Source organism: Eleutherodactylus coqui, chromosome 4, assembly GCF_035609145.1.
Source record: "Eleutherodactylus coqui strain aEleCoq1 chromosome 4, aEleCoq1.hap1, whole genome shotgun sequence".
NCBI lineage: Eukaryota > Metazoa > Chordata > Amphibia > Anura > Eleutherodactylidae > Eleutherodactylus > Eleutherodactylus coqui.
The window spans coordinates 50,191,656-50,206,661 of NC_089840.1; the positions used below are offsets into that span (position 1 = coordinate 50,191,656).

General features: G+C 45.7%; 1 long non-coding RNA gene across 1 annotated transcript; it reads right to left on the reverse strand.

Annotated features, from left to right (window-relative positions):
• Window positions 1-6,638: 6,638 nt before the first annotated feature.
• Window positions 6,639-11,960, reverse strand: LOC136624607 (uncharacterized). The gene is made up of 3 exons (XR_010792359.1): window positions 11,888-11,960; window positions 9,282-9,435; window positions 6,639-6,681 (listed from the first exon to the last, which is right to left on the reverse strand). It is a non-coding gene; the product is annotated as an uncharacterized lncRNA (long non-coding RNA).
• Window positions 11,961-15,006: the final 3,046 nt, after the last annotated feature.

Consider the following 15,006-nt stretch of genomic DNA (forward strand, 5'->3'; position numbering starts at 1 on the left):
GCTTCCATCCGCGGGTGCAGCCTACGTATTGCTTAGGTATCGCTGCTGTCCGCTGGTGGAGAAGAGAAGTCTGGGGAAATCCAGGCTTTGTTCATCTTGATGAGTGTTAGCCTGTCGGCACTGTCGGTTGACAGGCGGGTACGCTTATCTGTGATGATTCCCCCAGCCGCACTAAACACCCTCTCCGACAAGACGCTAGCCGCAGGACAAGCAAGCACCTCCAGGGCATACAGCGCTAGTTCAGGCCACGTGTCCAGCTTCGACACCCAGTAGTTGTAGGTGGCAGAGGCGTCACGGAGGACGGTGGTGCGATCGGCTACGTACTCCCTCACCATCCTTTTACAGTGCTCCCGCCGACTCAGCCTTGACTGGGGAGCGGTGACACAGTCTTGGTGGGGAGCCATAAAGCTGTCCAGGCCCTTAAAGACTGTTGCACTGTCTGTGCTGTACATGCTGCTCGACCTCCGCACCTCCCCTGCTACCTGGCCCTCGGAACTGCGCCTTCTGCCTCGAGCACTGGCGGATGGGAATTTTACCATCAGCTTGTCCGCAAGGGTCCTGTGGTATAGCAGCACTCTCGAACCCCTTTCCTCTTCGGGAATGAGAGTGGGAAGGTTCTCCTTATACCGTGGGTCGAGCAGTGTGTACACCCAGTAATCCGTAGTGGCCAGAATGCGTGTAACGCGAGGGTCACGAGAAAGGCATCCTAACATGAAGTCAGCCATGTGTGCCAGGGTACCTGTACGCAACACATGGCTGTCTTCACTAGGAAGATCACTTTCAGGATCCCCCTCCTCCTCCTCCTCCTCCTCAGGCCATACACGCTGAAAGGATGACAGGCAAGCAGCTTGGGTACCGTCAGCAGTGGGCCAAGCTGTCTCTTCCCCCTCCTCCTCATCCTCCTCATGCTCCTCCTCCTCCTCCTGAACGCGCTGAGATATAGACAGGAGGGTGCTCTGACTATCCAGCGACATACTGTCTTCCCCCGCCTCCGTTTCCGAGCGCAAAGCATCTGCCTTTATGCTTTGCAGGGAACTTTTCAAGATGCATAGCAGAGGAATGGTGACGCTAATGATTGCAGCATCGCCGCTCACCACCTGGGTAGACTGCTCAAAGTTTCCAAGGTTCTGGCAGATGTCTGCCAACCAGGCCCACTCTTCTGAAAATAATTGAGGAGGCTGACTCCCACTGCGCCGCCCATGTTGGAGTTGGTATTCCACTATAGCTCTACGCTGCTCATAGAGCCTGGCCAACATGTGCAGCGTAGAGTTCCACCGTGGGGGCACGTCGCACAGCAGTCGGTGCACTGGCAGATTAAAGCGATGTTGCAGGGTGCGCAGGGTGGCAGCGTCCGTGTGGGACCTGCGGAAATGTGCGCAAAGCCGGCGCACCTTTACGAGCAGGTCTGACAAGCGTGGGTAGCTTTTCAGAAAGCGCTGAACCACCAAATTAAAGACGTGGGCCAGGCATGGCACGTGCGTGAGGCTGCCGAGCTGCAGAGCCGCCACCAGGTTACGGCCGTTGTCACACACGACCATGCCCGGTTGGAGGCTCAGCGGCGCAAGCCAGCGGTCGGTCTGCTCTGTCAGACCCTGCAGCAGTTTGTGGACCGTGTGCCTCTTATCTCCTAAGCTGAGTAGTTTCAGCACGGCCTGCTGCCGCTTGCCCACCGCTGTGCTGCCACGCCGCGCGACACCGACTGCTGCCAACGTGCTGCTGACACATCTTGATTGCAAGACAGAGGTTGCGGAGGAGGAGGAGGGTGCTTTAGTGGAGGAAGCATACACCGCCGCAGATACCACCACCGAGCTGGGGCCCGCAATTCTGGGGGTGGGTAGGACGTGAGCGGTCCCAAGCTCTGACTCTGTCCCAGCCTCCACTAAATTCACCCAATGTGCCGTCAGGGAGATGTAGTGGCCCTGGCCGCCTGTGCTTGTCCACGTGTCCGTTGTTAAGTGGACCTTGGCAGTAACCGCGTTGGTGAGGGCGCGTACAATGTTGCGGGAGACGTGGTCGTGCAGGGCTGGGACGGCACATCGGGAAAAGTAGTGGCGACTGGGAACTGAGTAGCGCGGGGCCGCCGCCGCCATCATACTTTTGAAGGACTCCGTTTCCACAACCCTATATGGCAGCATCTCAAGGCAGATAAATTTGGCTATGTGGACGGTTAACGCTTGAGCGTGCGGGTGCGTGGCGGCGTACTTGCGCTTGCGCTCCAACAGTTGCGCTAGCGACGGCTGGACGGTGCGCTGACAGACACTGGTGGATGGGGCCGAGGACAGCGGAGGTGAGGGTGTGGGTGCAGGCCATGAGACGGTAGTGCCTGTGTCCTGAGAGGGGGGTTGGATCTCAGTGGCAGGTTGGGGCACAGGGGGAGAGGCAGCGGTGCAAACCGGAGGCGGTGAACGGCCTTCGTCCCACCTTGTGGGGTGCTTGGCCATCATATGTCTGCGCATGCTGGTGGTGGTGAGGCTGTTGGTGGTGGCTCCCCGGCTGATCTTGGCGCGACAAAGGTTGCACACCACTGTTCTTCGGTCGTCAGGCGTCTCTGTGCAAAACTGCCAGACCTTAGAGCACCTTGGCCTCTGCAGGGTGGCATGGCGCGAGGGGGCGCTTTGGGAAACACTTGGTGGATTATTCGGTCTGGCCCTGCCTCTACCCCTGGACACCACACTGCCTCTTGCAACCTGCCCTGATGCTGCCCTTGCCTCCCCCTCTGAAGACCTGTCCTGAGTAGGCGTTGCAAACCAGGTGGGGTCAGTCACCTCATCGTCCTGCTGCTCTTCCTCAGAATCCTCTGTGTGCTCCTCCCTCGGACTTACTGCCCTCACTACTACCTGACTGCAAGACAACTGTGTCTCATCGTCATCGTCCTCCTCACCCACAGAAAGGTCTTGAGACAGTTGGCGGAAGTCCCCAGCCTCATCCCCCGGACCCCGGGAACTTTGCAATGGTTGTGCATTAGTGACGATAAACTCCTCTGGTGGGAGAGGAACCGCTGCTGCCCAATCTGAGCAGGGGCCCGAGAACAGTTCCTGGGAGTCTTCCCGCAGCTAAGCATGTGTCATTGGAGTGGAGTGAGGAGGCTGGGAGGAAGCAGGAGCAGCAGACAGAGGATTCGGATTTGCAGCAGTGGACGGCGCAGAACTGTGGGTGGACGATAGGTTGCTCGAAGCACTTTCTGCCATCCACGACAGGACCTGCTCACACTGCTCATTTTCTAATTAAGGTCTCCCGCGTGGACCCATGAATTGTGCGATGAATGTCGGTACGCCAGAAACGTGCCTCTCTCCTAATCGCGCAGCAGTCGGCTGCGATACACCTGGATCAGGAGCTCGGCCTGTGCCCACACCCTGACTTGGGCCTCCGCGTCCTCGGCCGCGTCCACGTCCTCTAGGCCTACCCCTACCCCTCAGCATGCTGTATTACCAGTGATTTGATTTCCCAGGCAGGAAAGAAATTGGCACAAGCCTGCAGTCAACCGTAGCTGGCTGCGTCTGATTATTTTTACGTTCTCCACGCAGCACACACGTACCCAGAGCCCTTAGGACTGACAGAGGCAGGCCAAATATAATTTTTTCACTTTTTTTTAAAAGGAAAGGCCCACTGCGTCTAGTCAATGAATAATAAGTTTAATAACTGTGTTGTGCCCCTGCAAATGTGTCACAGAACTTTAGTGTTGCAGAGTTATTAACTATGGCAGAGCAGGTATTTCCCAGGCAGGAAAAAAATTGGCGCAAGCCTGCAGTCAACCGTAGCTGGCTGCGTCTGATTATTTTTACGTTCTCCACGCAGCACACACGTACCCAGAGCCCTTAGGACTGACAGAGGCAGGCCAAATATAATTTTTTCACTTTTTTTAAAAGGAAAGGCCCACTGCATCTAGTCAATGAATAATAAGTTTAATAACTGTGTTGTGGCCCTGCAAATGTGTCACAGAACTTTAGTGTTGCAGAGTTATTAACTATGGCAGAGCAGGTATTTCCCAGGCAGGAAAGAAATTGGCGCAAGCCTGCAGTCAACCGTAGCTGGCTGCGTCTGATTATTTTTACGTTCTCCACGCAGCACACACGTACCCAGAGCCCTTAGGACTGACAGAGGCAGGCCAAATATAATTTTTTCACTTTTTTTAAAAGGAAAGGCCCACTGCATCTAGTCAATGAATAATAAGTTTAATAACTGTGTTGTGGCCCTGCAAATGTGTCACAGAACTTTAGTGTTGCAGAGTTATTAACTATGGCAGAGCAGGTATTTCCCAGGCAGGAAAGAAATTGGCGCAAGCCTGCAGTCAACCGTAGCTGGCTGCGTCTGATTATTTTTACGTTCTCCACGCAGCACACACGTACCCAGAGCCCTTAGGACTGACAGAGGCAGGCCAAATATAATTTTTTCACTTTTTTTAAAAGGAAAGGCCCACTGCGTCTATTCAATTAATAATAACTGTGTTGTGGCCCTGCCTACACAATTCTGTCCCTGTAGTATCAATGGAGCGTGCAATGCTCTGCACAGCCGATTTTGAGGCAAAAAAAATGCAACACAGCTAACAGCAGCCTGCACAGTACTCCACACGGTTAAATGTGGCCCTAGAAAGGACCGTTGGGGTTCTTGAAGCCTACACTCACTCCTAACACTCTCCCTGCCTAACCACCACTTCTGTCCCTAATGCAGGGTGCAATGCTCTGCACAGCCGATTTTGAGAAAAAAAAAATATATCCACTGCTAACAGCAGCCTGCACACAGGTAGATGTGGCCCTAAGAAGGACCGTTGGGGTTCTTGAAGCCTACACTCACTACAAACACTCTCCCTACAGCAACTCCAATACAACTGGACTTTCCCTCAGCTAACTCACAAGGCATCTGAGGCGAGCCGCGTGAGGGGCCGATGTTTATACTCGGGTGACATCTGATCTCCCCAGCCACTCACAGCAGGGGGGGGTGGTATAGGGCTGGAACAACACAGGAGGAAGTTGTAATGCCTTCCCTGTATTTCAATTGGCCAGAAAAGCGCGCTAACGTCTCAGAGATGAAACTGAAAGTAACCCGAACACCGCGTGGTGCTCGTTACGAGTAACGAGCATCCCGAACACGCTAATATTCGCCCGAGCATCAAGCTCGGACGAGTACGTTCGCTCATCTCTAAATATCACCTATTTTATGTTGTTTAACTATCATCCATTTTATATAATTTTGTTCATTTATTATCATATTAATTAAATAGTGTTGTATCAACCCACTTGTCCTTCTTTAAAGCCGTATCCGAACTTGTTGCCTTTCAAGTTGGCAATGCACATAGTGTTGTGGATTATCTTATGACCGCATTTTACATTTCTTTATTGCTGATTTTGAAAAGAATGATCTTTTGGTGCAATTCTTTATTAAGGAGAAATTCAGTGATAGCCACCACAAATGTCCCATTCCATGTGTATTTAACATGACTTGTAGAGCTTGTAGAACTTTTCATGTTTATTGACTTCAGATGTGTAATAATAATAGACATGTCCATTCATCACCATGCAGACCACCCCAGACCATCCTGAGACCATACTAATTAGCATAGTTAATGGTTGCAGATGGGTAACTAATAATAAACATCTCCATTCATCACTACACCGTCCACCTACTGGGCTTGGATATTAGTGTCTAGGGTGACTAAATGAAAACAGCTCATCAGTCTATACCTCAGTTCTGAACTATAAACGTCAGAGTTCACAGTTATATCGATTTGATAAGACTCCAATACGGATACAACACATTACTCTATACCAACTATACATGCTGCCGATAGAGAATGTTATAATTCTGAAATAACAGCTGTCATGCAACCCTGAGACCTACCGCAAGTGTGCAAGAAAAACGCTACTCAATTGATGAGCGAGCTACTCAATCACCGGAATATTATCAAGTGTAGTGTTAAGAACAAACTGATTTTAAAAAATGCAATAATTCCCTGAACCAATTGACCAGCGCTGATAAGACCTACAACGCAGAGTCACACGATCGTGAGAAAAACTATTCCGGTGGGATGGAACATTTTTATGCACGCAATAGCGGAGGCTAATGTTCCAACTGAAATTGCTCCAGACGCTTGTACTTGTGAATTGGTGGATTCTTTTAAGATGGATTTTTTAATAAAGGCCATGATGGATCTTAAACTCTAAAGACTTTTTACGCTGGTGTCCAAACATACTGGCTTTGATCTTTTTGCTACGCTTGACGGATCAAGGCCATTACAAGGGACTGTACTCTACAAATACTACTTGGCCACCAGGCATATATCACTGGGTCACCAGGAACTGGCGCTGTGTATATGATCATAAACTGTACAGCTCAAACAGTTTTCTTCCTACCAACATATTAAAACTCCAATTCCTATTGAATTGTCCCTAGTATGCCTATAACATGGGGAATATAGACTGTGAGTCCACTGGGGACAAGGACTGCTGTGAGTGAGTGCAATATCAATACAACGCTGCTGAGTACGTGATGAGCTCAGCACTGCATAAATAAAGAGTAGACCAAAAATATCTGCAATTGCAACTACAATTTATTTTCTTTTTTTATGCTTTATGATTTGTAGATTAGGAATATAAGAAGAACAATTTCTGGAACTTTAATAAAACATGATTATGAGAAGAAAAATCACATTGATAGAAGATTGTTGCGGTCCACTTGTTGGCGGATCTGTAAGATAAATAACAATGGAGGTTAGCCACAGAATTTATATTGGGCTTGGACCAAAATATTTTTCATCATGCTATGTTTTTAGCTTTTTTTTGTCCTTCTGCTGCCCATCTGGGAGATCCCTACTACCCACTATGGTTGGGATGCAAGGTATTACATATTATCTGCATTTAGGTATTAGAAGTCTTGTCTGCTGTCAGGTATTAGGACTTTAAAGGTGGCCATGACCTGACATCTAGGCCTCCACCTCCTTCCAGTATAGCATTGCAAACAAAAATGTCATATTGGAAATTAATTTAATGAAACAACGAATAATAATTCTCCCATGTAATAGATGATAATTTTCATGTATAATGATATTTATTTCCTCTGCTGTTACAAATAAGTTTATTTTTCTGTCTGTTAGGGCTCTCTCACATGAGCATGCACTATCTGGGTACATATTACACGCGCATGCATCCCGCACATGGGCATTCAGTGCAGTGCACTGTATTAAAACGCTTGTGTGAAAGAGTCATTAGGTAAAAGTAGCAGATGGAACAAATAGTAGTGACTGGTAAAGTCTTAAGAGGAATATTCCAAGTTGTAGAGAACCTGAGGAGTGGAGCATAACAGATGGGTTGCCCCTTTGTTAGTTTATGCTCCATCCTTCAGACCCTAAACCAGACCAAAGACAGTGTATCTGCTTTACCTGGAGTGCTATTGTAGTGGCCCAGTAAATACAATTCTGGCCCCCTCTTTAAGTGTCATACATGTAATGTCTTTTGTCGGTGCGCTGTGCAAAAGTGTCTCATCATTCTGTTATGTGGATTGCACAGCTGAAGTAAATGAGAAGTTAAGTGCTTGCATGAGACTGGGAGATGCTTGCACTGTATCAATTTGTCAGTCACGTGGTATGAGTGAGATGATAAATATGAGTGTTTTGGATGTGACTGTCGCTTTTTGGCTTTTGAGCTTTTGAAGTCTTGGAGTCTTGGGAGATTCTGCAGACTCTATTCCTCTGGGTTCCTGGGAGTGCCAGCCACATGGGGGTACCATCAACTCCCACGTAATGAAGTATGTAGGAGGGAGAGAGGTTCCCTGCATGTGCATGCACTATGGATGAAGAAAGAGTGAGTTCCTACTTAAGGGAGAGAGTGTGAGCAATGGAAGGTGTATACAGCCAGGCCTAGTGCAGAGTTACTTGCTGATTATTCTTCCCGCACAGGCATCCTTATCTAGGCGATCACTGAGTAGAGGTACGTCAATTTATTTTTCACACACGACTGTCCTGAAGTCTGGGACCACTGGGTGGAGGTACTCTCAAGTCTGTTTCTCTACCTGCACTGCCAATTTTGCGCAAATTGTACCTTCTATCTGGAACTTGTTTTAGTAAAGTCTTGCGAGGCCCTGACTGTTCCCAGGGACCTGAGGTACGTTATGTTTCTCTGTGGCTCCCTTATATCCCACTGAGGGTCATTCCGGTGGGTAGCGGAATTGTAGCGTCACCCGTAAAAAAAAACATCCTAGATTGCAAGTTTATTGGGCATCCCATTCCTATGAGTGTCCGGAAGAAACCCAGAGCTGCCCTGGCCTTGGCTACGTGCGTTCCTCCGGGAGGGAGCCTGGCAAGTGCCACCGTGACAAGCGCACATCTTACCCTCCCAGCTTCTCAACATCTGCCCTGTGCCCGGGGTCACACCTACATGCTGTGATCTCTGCAATATAATCACAGAATGACAAAAAAATTGTTCCAAAAACAGGGTTTTTATTGTGAAAAAGTAGAAAAACCTACAAAAAAAAAAAAAAAGAATTTTTGTTGTTAATTTACTGACCCGCAAGAAAAATAATGCGGCCTTTATGCTACAAATGTAAAAAAATGGCTGAATTGATGGCTTTTCTCTCCCTGCTCTCAAAAAAATTTATAAAATTTTACAATATAGTATATTTATCCGAAAATGGTACAAATAAAAATTACAGTTTGCCAAGCAAAAAACAAACCCTCATGAGGCCATGTTGGCAGAAAATAATAAAGTTATGGCTTTTGGAAAGTGGAGATGAAACTCCCCCCAAAATCGTTGTGTTCTTATGTCCAAAATAGGCCATGTCTTTAAGCGGTTAACTAAAAACTAATTTTTTGAAGATATATTGATGACATTCTTATACTAAATGATCAGGGTGATATTTGACCATGAAGAATCCCTTATGTTCTTTTTCCATAGGAGGAGCTTGGTCACATGACAACCCAGCTTCCATATTTAGGCACTTTATATCAGGATTATATTGCCATTATATTGCTCATATGACTTTTGTCATCTAGTCTGCCCTTTTTATTGGTTTAGGTGTTATGTGTACACATAGATATATTATTCTCTGACTGATACATGTTTGATCCTGTCATGATTTTAAGTGCTTTTAACTCTTTGTATCCTTAGTAAAGTTTATATATATTTATCTATTATGATAGTCTGTGTATTTCCAATTTGTGTAGCTTTTCCTCTGTTACTTATTATTTGAGCTCAACCCATTCCCTTGCAAGGGGAAATATTGTTGATTTGGATAATATCTACAAGCTGCTAAAATGTATAAACCATACTGTAACAGCTTTCATTTTACATTACCTTCTTTTATTTTACTTGGATCCATAGAAGCAAAAGATGGCTCCTTGTTTACTTGCGTCATAACAGCAGCCTTTGGAATAACAATCGATAGCACTTATTCCAGGGAAACCACAGTCTTTCCTGTTTTCGGGGCTGATGGAACATTGATCCACATCTGGAAGTAAAGGAAAATGAATGTTATTATTGCAATAAGACAAATATATGAAATTCTTTAACCCTTTAATGACGCAGCCCCTTTATATTTTTCCATTTTTGTCCCCCCCCCCCCTTAAAAAAAATCGTAACTCCTTTATTCATCCATCGACGTCGCTGTATGAGGGCTTGTTTTTTTATGGGACAAGTTGTATTTTTCAATGGTGCTATTTAATGTACCATATAATGTACTGAAAAACTTTTTAAAAAATCTAAGTGGAGTAAAATGAAAAAAACGACATTTCGCCATCTTTTAGTGCTTCTTGTTTCTACAGCGCACAAACGGCAACAAAAGCGACATGATAACTTTATTCTATGGGTCTGTATGTTTATTAAGATACCAAAATTGTATAGGTTTTTTTCTTACTATACTACTCTTTTTTTTTTCAAAGACATTTAATTTTTTTTCAATTATTTTCTGCTGTCATTTTTTTTAACTTTTTTATTTTTCCATCGACGTAGTTGAGCAAGGGCTCATTTTTTGCGGGATGTCCTATAGATTCCGATACTATCAATTTGGAATACATAAAACTTTTTGATCACTTTTTATTGCGTTTTTTCTGGGAGACAGGGTAACTAAAAAAGTGCATTTCTGGCGTTCTTTATTTTTTTTTCGGACGACGTTCACCGTGCGGGAAAAATAATGCACTACTTTGATAGATCGGACTCTTACGAAAGTGGTAATACCAAATACATATTTTTTTAATTTAAACTTTTATCACTTTTTTTTTTTACAATTAAAAAAACTTTATTGATTTTTTTTTTTACTTTACTTTGAAGTCCCCCTTGGGGACTTTAACATGCAATGCTTTGATCGCTCCTGCAGTATGACGTAATGCTATAGCATTACGTCATACTGCAATTTAACAGGCAGTCTATCTGGCCACCCAACGGGGATGGCTTGATAGACAGTCTGGTAAGGCAGCCCTGGGGCCCTTTCAGTAGGCCCCCAGCTGCCATGACACCTGCACGGCTCCCCCAATCTCACCTCGGGGGGGGGGGGGGCGTGCAGGACCCCCAAACATCGTTTGGGGGATTTAAATGCCGCTGTCAGAATTGACAGCAGCATTTAAATGGTTAATAGCCGCAATTGGCTGAATGGCCGATAGCGGCTATTGCCCGCGGGTGTCAGCTGTTATAAACAGCTGACGCCCGCACTGTATGAAGAGAGGTTGCCACGCAACCTCTCTTCATACATACCCCGCCGCTCCATGACGTACCGGTACGTCATGGAGCGGGAAGGGGTTAAAGTCCTATTTTTTTGGTCCTAAAGGACCACACCCTTTTCAGCACAGGTGTTGGTTTTATGGCTGTATTGGCTGCCAAAATTATTTTTGCTGTATTATCCTTCTTTTTCCTCCCCCCCCCCACCTTTGTTTTATTAGGAGTAATGTGTACAAAAAATATATATATTTTTTAAATGGATGTTTATTTTTGAAAGTATTCTTTTTATTATTAAAATAAACTGTCGTTTTGTTTTGGACATTTTGATATATAATTTGTATAGTCTACAATTATAGGGAAGATATGGTGGCAGTCGCCAATGATCATGTGATCACTGGATACCATGCAGGAAATGGCACTGCCACTTCCTGCATTCTCAACATAACGCTCACTGAGCACTATGTAACCCATGAAAGAGAAGGTAAAAGCAGTTAAAAACAGGTCCTGTCTTCTCCTTCAGGTCCTCGGCTGTGTCAGATACAGCCAAGGACTTAACCTGTTTCTGCTAGATTGCAGGAGAAGCTTTAATCTCGTGCCATATTTTTATTATGGTGCTGGATTAAGGATCATGACTAGAGATAAGCGAACGTGTTCGGCTCCGCCCCTTTTCGCCCGAACACCGAACTTTGCGAGCAATTCCGTGCTCGGGCGAAAAAAGTTCGGGGGTCGCCGTGGCAGCGCGGGGGGGTGCGGCGGGGAGTGGGGGGGAGAGGGAGAGAGACAGGGCTCCCCCCTGTTCCCCGCTGCTGCCGCCCGCGCCGCCGCGCCTCTCCCCGCCCCCCGGCGGCCCCCGAATCTTTACGCGCGGACACTGAGGTCCTCGGTAAAGCCGGTGTCCGGGTGCGTAAGTGTTCGTTAAGAACACGTTCGCTCATCTCTAATCATGACCAAGCATGGTATATTTACAGTGCCTGGTCTTCAAGGGGTTAATATATCATCATGCAGAAATATGACTGCTTCCTGTCCCAGCTTCCCCAAGTTCCTTACTAGTCAGTCATCACTATATCTGTGATGTTATAGGAGCAGAATCACTGGTACTATTTAACATATAATTCAGGGGTCTGGGAAAGTTGGGTGACAACTGCTCTAAGAGCTGAGATTTGCACTGGCTGTCACCCAGCTATCCAAGAAGCTGATTTAATTGTCTTTATCGTCTGTTCAGATAATGACTTGAAGAAAAACAATCATACCGTGTCTGCTAGCGTGGTAGCACCACTGACGACTGCTGTCAAAGCAACAACCTAAAGCCGAACAGCCCCTGCTGCTGATTCCTGGGCGGCCGCAACTCTTTCTAAAAACTGGCCACACGTAGCATCCACTCCTCTTCAATGCTGGAGATATTTATGAAAAGAAAGAAAAGCCTCAATTATTTCAGTGCAATGAGGGAGCACACATTTTAGGTAATGAGGATACAGTATTATGTCATGTAGCCCCATTTTATGACAAGATGCAAATCTGCAGCTATAGAACTGAGAAATAATTTATATATGTTCTGGCTGAAACCTAGAAGTAAATGTATTTACTCTTGTTAAAAATCTTACGAATGTACAAGACCTCTCTAGTTTTAAAAACAGGAAAAAAACTAAATTCTGTGAGATTGTCGGTGCTGCATTTTTTTCAGATGGCAAAATGTCCTCAGGCTTGCACTGGTCCACAGGAGAACAGGTGAATACCCAGATAGGCCGTGAACAGAAGCAGCCCCCTGCCGTCCCACCCATGCACACTACATAGACATTGGCTGCGATGCTGTATGCTGCCTATCTATACATATAGTAAACTGGGCAGTTTATCTATTTCTGTAGATGCATTGGCTGAGATTACATCTAGACGCACTGACAGACCAGCCAGTATTCTCCCTTTCCGCCTTCTTGACATTGCCCCTGTCACTAAACATCTTGAAGTTTTCCACTACTGCCTGGCACTGAGTGATCATATATATTACCGGCTCACATAGCTGAGATAGCCACTAGTCCAAGGCAAGAGCCAGGCAGCAGACTGAGAGGAGCCCAAGACTGGAACAGTATGAAGCAAAGGTCAGATAGCAACTACTACTGAAACAAGTATGTGAACCTTCCCTCCTACTAGGTAATTAAAATGCATTCATTGTCAGGTTCCTGTCACCCCGTTCTCACTCTAGAGGGAACTATAACTCCCAGCTACACACAGCTGAAAACCCAGAGAGCCTTCTTAGTAGAGAGGTTAAACAGAAGACACATTGATATTCGGTTTCTCTTCAAGACAGCATGGTTCTCTAACTGATTGCTAATGGCCACATATGTTTGTAGGTAAAACTACTGTCCGTCAGCAAAACCGCAGAGACTTTAAAAGTTAATTTGAAAACTGCGGGTTTACGATCACACTACATTTCGGTGCATTTTTTGGCCGTGCTGTGGCTGTTACGTGTGATCTCACCTCTTACAAGATATACCATGAATGGCACCTCTGGAATCCTCACCTATTGGACTGGTGGGTCCTAGCAGTCCAGTCTGACACCGTCATTGTGTTCCCATGTCAGTAGTCCACAATGCCCTTTCAAGAGCGCCATCCAAAGTGCTCCAATAGGTGCTTGCATAACAGTCTCAATCAGCTACAGTCTCACATAGTAGTCCGAGCCAGCCACAGACTGTGTGTCCTAACAGTGCTAGCCCACAAGTGACCCTTAAGCGGGGCCAGACAGTAACAGTGCCCCTTTAACAAAAACTGTAAGACCTAATGTATCCTCAAAACAGTGCCAGTCAAAGTATAACAATGCCAGTCATAGTGTTCCCATAACAATGCCAACCAACAGGAATACCCTCCTAAGCAGCAACACTAATGTCAGCTATACTGCTCCCATAATAGTACCAGGTAGCCACATTGCTTCCATAACTGGCCAACTAGCCACAGTGCCTCTATAATAATGCCAGTGAGAGGCAAAATCAGCAGTTGCTTACAGTTAGCTTCTTCTGTGCCAGGGGTTGGAAAAAATGTATATGGTCTATAATAATATCTACTTACCTCTATCTAAATCACCGTCACTTTGGACATCACTTTCACTTTCACTCTGGCTAGGTTCAGCCAGACTCTGCTGCCCCAGGACAAGGATGACGGTCAGGAGTAACAAGACTTTGGTACCCATGTCGGCTTTCAATCAGAGGATGCAGGCTCTGTGTTTAGTGTTGGTATTTATATACTGTAGGGATGCTGTTTAATCAGTTTGTGGAACATTTACCGTGGGTGGGTACCATACTGCTTATGGTTACTACAAACAGTAAGATCTAACATTGCAAATGTTTATGACCCCTAAAAAACAGATTGTGGACCAGTGATAGAGGGTTGGTGTGTGTCTAGTGATTATCACCGATGATATGAGGTACGATAAAGACCTGTAATCTATCAGGAAATATTGATAATACTTGTTATTTTATGTAATCTTTACAGCAATATCTTGGAGTTTCTATTAGACACCTGGGTAGATATGGGCAAGAGATGTGGCGTCTTACCTTATGTTTCAGGTTACATTGATTCGGCTGATTTAAAAAAGATATTAAACAGTGATAGTAAGATTTTTTGGGGCATATTAATACATACAGAGGGTCCTGGGTATGTAGGAGGCCTTAGGTAGCAGGAAATGAGGGTGGATGCAGAAACTACTCAAGGTCTTGCACCACGAAGATTGAATTTTCTTAAAGTTCCCTTACTCCTGGGGAAACACCCCTGATCACTAAATATACTTTTAGACTGTAGTATGGTCAAAGTATGGAAATGCCTGAACATTTGTAACCAGGCCCATCACTCTGTAGCTACACCCTTGGGTGTAGGATTTGGCACCCAATATTTCTGCTGGTCTATGGTTGCTAATGGATTCATATTTGGAAGGTTAGTGTAGTTTATATCTAATGCCCCAGATGTCTAGGGTTGTGAAAGAATTAATATTGAATATCTAGGGAAGATTAGAGTGTGGAAGGTGGAAATATCTAAAATTTCTGTGGCTCTAGAATGGTAATGGTAATGATGGGGATATCACTGCGGGTCTACAGTGGTGAAGGGTTTAATGTTGCGGCATTCAGTTTAATATCAGACGTTAGCATGTCAGACAAGAAACACCCTGCAACCACTGCTGGAAGAACACAAGTTGGCGGTGGTGGTTTTTTTGACCTGAAGAATTTACTCATGGCATTCTCTGGGCCCGCTTATCTATATAGAAGGCACTTGGGACCAATTTAGCTATAAGTCCATCTTTGCAGAGCATGTACACCATACATTCTGTCTGTCTTCCCTGGGACAGATGTGAACTTCCTGTAAAACAACGCGACATGTCTCATGGCTA